Source organism: Octopus bimaculoides, chromosome 21, assembly GCF_046866305.1.
Source record: "Octopus bimaculoides isolate indiv1 chromosome 21, ASM4686630v1, whole genome shotgun sequence".
Taxonomy (NCBI): Eukaryota; Metazoa; Mollusca; class Cephalopoda; order Octopoda; family Octopodidae; genus Octopus; species Octopus bimaculoides.
In genome coordinates this window covers 24,788,829-24,796,328 of record NC_142948.1, presented here as the reverse complement: position 1 = coordinate 24,796,328, position 7,500 = coordinate 24,788,829, and the positions used below count along the sequence as shown (strand labels likewise).

Here is a 7,500-nt window from a genome sequence, read left to right as displayed (position 1 = left end):
AGACGAAACACTGCTAAGCATTTCGCCAGCGTGCTAACGGTTCTGCCAGCTCGCTATCTTCTTACCACACAGCCACGCCTGCGCCTACACATGTATAACAATGTAAGAGACGAGAGAAAAGAGAATGAGAGACAAGAAAAGTTACTGTCCGATAATAACTGCTGACGCCTGACGTAAGAATAACAATCTTTATTATTTATTTATTTATTGCGGTCAATATCGTCAGCTGGCAGTTACCTCCCTTGCTTAGCAACGCACCTTAACGACGGAAACCTAATCTTGAGACGTATGGACGCTATCTCAGATTCTGTTCCGTAGTTATTGTCTTACAGTATTGATCAGCCGTTCGATTTTATAACTGATCGCCTAATATCATACCTGTGTCCACCTTTGATCTTTGTTCACCTGTGCGTACAGACAGGACCGTAAGTAACAAAGTTATCTTTAATTACAGGTGAAAGTTGTAGCTATATAACACAGGTGTATGTATGTGTGTGTTTACGTATATGTACCTATTTGTAAATACGTGTATGTTTATACTTGTATCTATGCTTGTATATATGCATATAGTGAAATGTAGACTATGTCTGTGTGTGTATATACATATACATTTTATATATACATATATACATATATAAGTGTGTGTGTGTGTGTGTGTGTGTGTGTGTGTGTGTGTGTGTGTGTGTGTGTGTGTGTGTGTGTAATTGTATGTATGTATGTATTTGCGTTAGAATATATATACATATACGTGTATATATATATATATATATATATATATATATATATATATATATATACATATATATATATATATGTATGTATATATTCTTTTATTCTTTTACTTGCTACAGTCATTTCACTGCGGTCATGCTGGAGCACCGCCGATCGTCGAACAAATCGTCCCCAGGACTTATTCTCTGTAAGCCTATCAAGGGTTTTTTCAGAACCGCTAGGTTACGGGGACGTAAGCACACCAACATCGGTTGTCAAGCGATGGTGGGAGGACAAACATATACACACAAATACATACATACATACATACACATATATATTATTGATACATGTTTGTACATATATATACATAAACACACACATACATACATACATACATACATACGTGTATTTATATACATATATATATATATATATACAAACACAAATATATGTATAGAAGTGTGTGTGCGTGTGTGTGTGCGTGTGTTAACAGTTGGTGTTTTCTAATGATTGAACTTCGATTTGCATGAAATCACATTTTTGTTTTATTTTACTTCATTCTCTCTGTCTGAGATCGATTAGTCAATGTCATACCTATTGTGAAATATTTCTGCTGGTCACGGCATTCGATCTCTCGACCAAAAGTGTTTACATAACAGGTTTTTATTTATGTTCTTCACTTGCTCGTTTTTATCTATTTATTTCTTTTTAGCTAATATATAAATCAGGGCCAAGCACGTTTTCTATACTTTCCGCCTGTGACACCTTTTCTGGGCCTTCCGCAATGGTAGTGGAAGTAAAAAAAACTTACTTCTAGGCTAGAGATACGTTCTTGATGCTTGCACCCAAGAGTCATGTGGTTGTAGTTTCAAACCAACCGATTTATTAACTCTACCACCCAGGGGCAAGATCATTCTTATCCTCCCCTGTGGGTTTTTATTTAATTTCTGGTTATTATTATTTTCTTGTCTACGTTTTGTTTGTAATGTCCTGTACCCAGATATGCACCTATATATACAGGTAGACGTAGTTATGCACATACCTGTACGTATATATGCATATACTCATTTATTATTTGTTTTATATATATATATATATATATATATATATATATATATATATATATATATATATATATATATATATATATATATATATATAAAAGGTTCTTTTTCAGTTTCCGTCTACCAGATCCACACACGAGGCTTTAGTTGTCCCGAAGCTATAGTAGAAGACACTTGGCCAAAGTGCTATGCATTGGGACTGAGTCATGTCCACCATGGCATATATTGTATTTTTTAAAAATCATATTTTAGAATATTCAGGGGTTGCAGCACGTCCTATCTAAGTGTTCCTTCAGGTTTGTACCAGAAGTGACCACGACATGCAGAAGAAAGCCATTATACTGATACGCAACGATTTATTCCTCAACCAAATGCGTCAGCTATTAGTTCCTTAAGATTTTGGTCTAGAGGAAAGTTACTGAGCCTGCAGCTTTTGTAGGCCCTGAGAGACCTGTGAGACCTTGCGCTCTCTTGCCTGTCTCTTACACCTCAAGAAGTTATCTATATTTGAGCATTGTTCACGCATCAGTAATGAAGCTACATTTAATACTATTTCTACTGCTACTCCTATTATTGCTACTGCTGCTGCTTCTACTACTACTACTACTACTACTACTACTACTACTACTACTAGTACTACTACTACTACTACTACTACTACTACTACTACCACTGCTTCTGCTTCTGATGCACCTACGAACCACCTCTCTGCTAAATCTCCCATAACATCTTTTGCGCATTTGATATAGCTAGCTGCATTCCCTAATCCACCCAGACTACACATATCCCACCCGCTCCTCCTCCGACTTCCCTTCCGTTTCTTCCTCTTCCTCTCACTCATTCTGTTTCCCACTACTCACACCAGAACCCAATCCTTCCTCCCCACAGCCGCAACTCTATGAATTCCCTACCTCCTGTCACCACCCCTGCTTTTTATAATTCTTGTTTTCTTTAGCTCAAACTTGATTAATGAAGGCTGTTATCAAAGGTGTTCCGCCCAAGATGATCACATGTTATTTTAATACATAATGTTTTTAGGGCTATATAATTCAATCTGTCCTTCCCTTTTTAACATAACTGTGTGTTATTTGAGTGCTATTTGGCTGGTATTTCTAGCAGATCAAGCGACATGTAAGAGCTAATGCGCTTACACAAGCTTTTTTAATTATATTTCATTATCGGTTTCAGCCAGAGGCTGTGACCAGGCTGGAGCACCGCCATTATTTTTTTTCTTTTTTTTTTTTGCTTTTTTAATTTCTTTTTTAATATATGATCTATGCTGTCTGTCGTATTTACTCTGTTTAAAATTCGGGCTAACACTAATGTTGCCTTAATCTTTGGCAAACACCAATATCGTTCGTCGTATATGTCCTCTTTCATTTTGGGCAAACACCATTTTTTATTTCCTTATTTGCCTCGTTTAATCACAGGCAAACACCAATAATGTTTGCCGTCTAATTTCAGGCAAAACATGACAACGTTGTCTCTCTAATTTGCTTGCTTTAATCTTGGGCAAACAACAATGATATTTTGATATTTGTCGTATTTTCCTCTTTAATGTTGGGCTAACGCCAACGATAATTTTCTTATTTATCTCGCGTAATCTTAGGCAAATACCAATGTTGTTTGTTTTATAATTTCTGGCAAATATTTCAATGAAGTCTCGCTGAATTGTCTTATTTAATCTCGGACACACATCAACGATGCCTGTCTAATTTGTTCTGTTTAATGATATCAGATGCATTGTCTCGATATTGATGGGTTGGTCGGTCGGTCGGTCGGCTAGTTGGCTGGCTGGTTCGTTGGTTCGTTGGTTCGTTCGTTGGTTGGTTCATCAGCTGACAGACACGTCACTGAATCCATTAAAATAAATCGTTTTATATGTTTATTTATTCATTTTAATGTTCCGCTGTCAACTGTGTCGACATGCTTCGACACGACAATACATTAATAAAACAATCGATTTTACACCAGCAGATTGACTCCAATTATGTTCTGGCTGTATATAACTAATATACACGCATACACCCAACCAACAAATACATAAATATACCTATTTATATGTGTGTGTGTGTGTGTGTGTGCAGTACGTACGTACCTATGTATAGATATATGCAAATATACATATACACACCCATACACCCACTGATACATTGACACGCCCACGCACACCCATATACATAAGCCTAACCAGGCTCATGAGCCCGGTTTCCCGGTTTCTATGGCGTATGTGCCCCCCCCCCCACTCCCCAGTTGGACGGAACGCCAGTCCATCGCAACTTTACTCAAGAAACAGGAAGAAAGAGTGAGAGAAAGTTGGGGCAAAAGAGTACAGCAGGGGTCGCCACCCTACCCACCCCCCTGCCTGCGCCTCGTGGAGCTTTAGGTGTTTTCGCTCAATAAACAATAAACACACACAACGCCCGGTCTGGTAATCGAAACCGCGATCCTCCGACCGCGAGTCCGCTGCCCGTTCGTCGGACAATTTTGTTAAAACTGTCCGACGAACGGGAACGAGAAACTCAGAGCAACAGCTTTGTTATATTTCTGCTGCTTTTAAATTATATATATATATATATATATATATATATATATATATATATATATATATATATATATATATATATATATATATATATATTATCGTCATCGTCATCATCGTTTAATGTCCGTCTTCCATGCATGCCTGCATGAGTGGGATGGTTGACAGGAGCCGGCCAGGTAGAAAATTATTGTATCTATTTTGGTAGGGTTTTACGGCTGGATGCATTTCCTAACACCAACCACTCTGCTGAGTGCACTCAGTGCTCTGTGCGCGGCACTAGCAGAGGCGAGGTTAGTTTTGGCCTGATTTTCACAGCTGTATGCCTTTCCAAATGCCAAACACTTTACAGTGTAGACCAATTGTTTTCTACGTGGCACCAGCACTCGCAGGGTTACCAAGTAATTCGCAAAACAAGGAATTATGAGAGGAGCAGGGCAATTTGAGGAGGGAAACTTGTGTCAGAGGATGAAAGGTTAGAGTGTGACAGAAAGGACAGAGAGGCAGAAACAGGTGTCTTGCTATAACGGTGGGAGCATTAGAAGTGGTGATACGGCATCATATGATGAAAGGTTAGTGCGTGACAGAGAAAGAGAGAAGCAGAAATAGGTGCCTTGCTATAGAGGAGGTACATGATTACCCAGTGAGATAGGGAAAAAAGAAAAGAGGGTGAGGAAAAGAGAGGGTAAGGAAAAGAGAGGGTGAGGAAAAGAGAGGGTGAGGAAAAGAGAGGGTGAGGAAAAGAGAAGGAGACAGAGGGAGACAGAGAGGGAGAGAGGAGAGGTACAAGAATGAGGGCAGAAATAGGCTTGCTGCTGTAGAGGAGAAACATGGCTACCCAGCCAGAAGGAAGAGCAAAGGAAAGACAGAGAGAGAGTGGGAAACAGCAAAAATGTAAGAGAGAGCAGGAGAGATGGTGAAGTGCCAGGATATACTCACAAGTATACGGGGGCTGTTCATTAAAGATTTCCCCTGACCCACTTTCCAAGAACTAGGATAAACGAAACTTGGCTGTGATAAACAAAATGAAATTATTAGTCCTTCTCTACACAGCCACCACCAATGGTGACACACTTCTCCCATCGCTTTATGCAGCTGTGAAGACCTCGTCTGTAGAAGTCGGTAGGTTGCATCTGGAGCCAAGACTTTGCCTCGGAAATAAGTCCGTCCTCATCCGAAAAGTGCTCTCCTTCAAAAGGGACTTCATGGTTGGAAAGAGGTGGAAGTAATATGGTGCGAGGTCCTGAGAGTAAGCGGGATGAGGAAGGATTTCATAACCGCAGGAGTGTGCTTTCATCTGGCCAACATACACGTGGTGAAGTGGGGCATTGTCTTGGAGGAGGCAGATTCCTTTGGTCAGCATGCCACACGCCTCACTACTTTCATGGCGTCCCACAATTTCTGCAGCAGAGAAGCATTATTTGTGGTGCTCTTTGCCAGGAAATCCATCATCCCGACTCCGGGCTGGTCCCAAAAGACTGTGACAATCACCTTACCTGCTGAAGGTTGGACACGAGCCTTCTTTGGAGGTGGTGAGTTATTATGCTTCCATTGCTTCGACTGGACTAGACTCAGGACCATAGTCATGGACCCGTGCTTTCTGCCAAAAAGGTCCTCCTCGTTTTCTTGGCACATTGCCATAAGAGTCTGGAAGCAATTTGTTCGTTCTTGCTTCTGAAAAGGTGTGAACATCCGGGGAATCTATCGTGCAGACAACTCACGCATGTGCAAACGGTCGTGAATGATTTTTTCCACAAACCCTACACTTATATTCACTTCTTGAGCAAATTGGCGAATAGTTATGTGGCGATTCTCCAAGATGGTTGCTTCCACTTTATGGATGGTGTGGTCATCAATGGCGGAATGTATCTATATCTAATGGATGTAATAATACTATTCCGCACATACAATTATACATATATGTGTATGTGTGTGTGTATACATACTTACGTACATATATACATTCATACATACATAATATATATTATACACACACACACACACACACACACACAAGGCCAGCAATTTCGATAGAGAAGTTACGTCGATTACATCAACCCTGGTACTCATTTTATCGACCCCGAAAAGATAAAAGGCATTGTCGATTTCGGTGGAATTGGAAACTCAGTACGTAATATATATTTATGTGTGTGTGTGTGTGTGTGTGTGTGTGTGTGTGTGTGTGTGTGTGTGTGTGTGTGTGTGTGTGTGTGTGCAAAACTCTCAAGTCTAAGATGTGACATTATGTCTGTTATCCAGTCCAACAATGTGCGAGTTGACTGGTTGGAAAACCCTAACTTATCCAGATTGTCGCTCAGGCATTTCCTCACAAAACCAAGTGCATCAATTATTTTTTTTCTTTCTATGTGAATTTATAATTTAGATATAGAAACTGGAGGTTTCAAAACAGTTATCCATGGTCATTCTCTTTCTCTTTGATTTTCAAAGAGATATTCACATCAGCAGCACAACTGACCTCGATGAGGGTACATATTTTTTCTCTACAAAACAATGTCCCACCTGTTATACTCTTTTACTTGTTTCAATCATTTGACTGTGGCCATACTGGAGCACCGCCTTTAGTCGAGCAAATCAACCCCAGGACTTATTCTTTGGATGCCTAGTACTTATTCTATCGGTCTCTTTTGCCGAACCGCTAAGTTACGGGGACGTAAACACACCAGCATCAGTTGTCAAGCGATGTTGGGGGGACAAACACAGACACACAAACATATACACACACATACATATATATACATATACATATATACGACGGGCTTCTTTCAGTTTCCGTCAACCAAATCCGCTCACAAGGCTTTGGTCGGCCCGAGGCTATAGTAGAAGACACTTGCCTAAGGTACCACGCAGTGGGAATGAACCCGGAACCATGTGGTTGGTGAGCAAGCTACTTTATTTCATTTCAATTTGCCATAAAGGCAGTACACAGAGAGTAGCTACGGGCTGGACAAAAACATTAATGAGATGAAATGGATGATAAATATGATGGTATAATGAGAGAAGGCAAAAGCCGCCCGCCGAACTTTGCTTCTCTATAACACTGTTCTTTTGCGCCTAATGTTTACACTTGACAGATGTTTTGATGGGAACGTTCCACCAGCATTTCTTTTGCTGGTATTTGTGTACTTATTCAATAACTAAGGGATTTAGTATATTTATTCC

The 7,500-nt window shown here is 39.9% G+C and overlaps 1 protein-coding gene across 1 annotated transcript in view; it reads left to right on the top strand.

Annotated features, from left to right (window-relative positions):
* Window positions 1-252: 252 nt before the first annotated feature.
* Window positions 253-7,500, top strand: part of LOC106872633 (outer dynein arm-docking complex subunit 2) — a 261,939-nt gene continuing 254,691 nt past the window's right edge. Inside the window, exon 1 of the mRNA XM_089338944.1 lies at window positions 253-425. The gene's annotated coding sequence lies outside the window, so the exon portion shown is untranslated. The remainder of the gene's footprint in view (window positions 426-7,500) is intronic.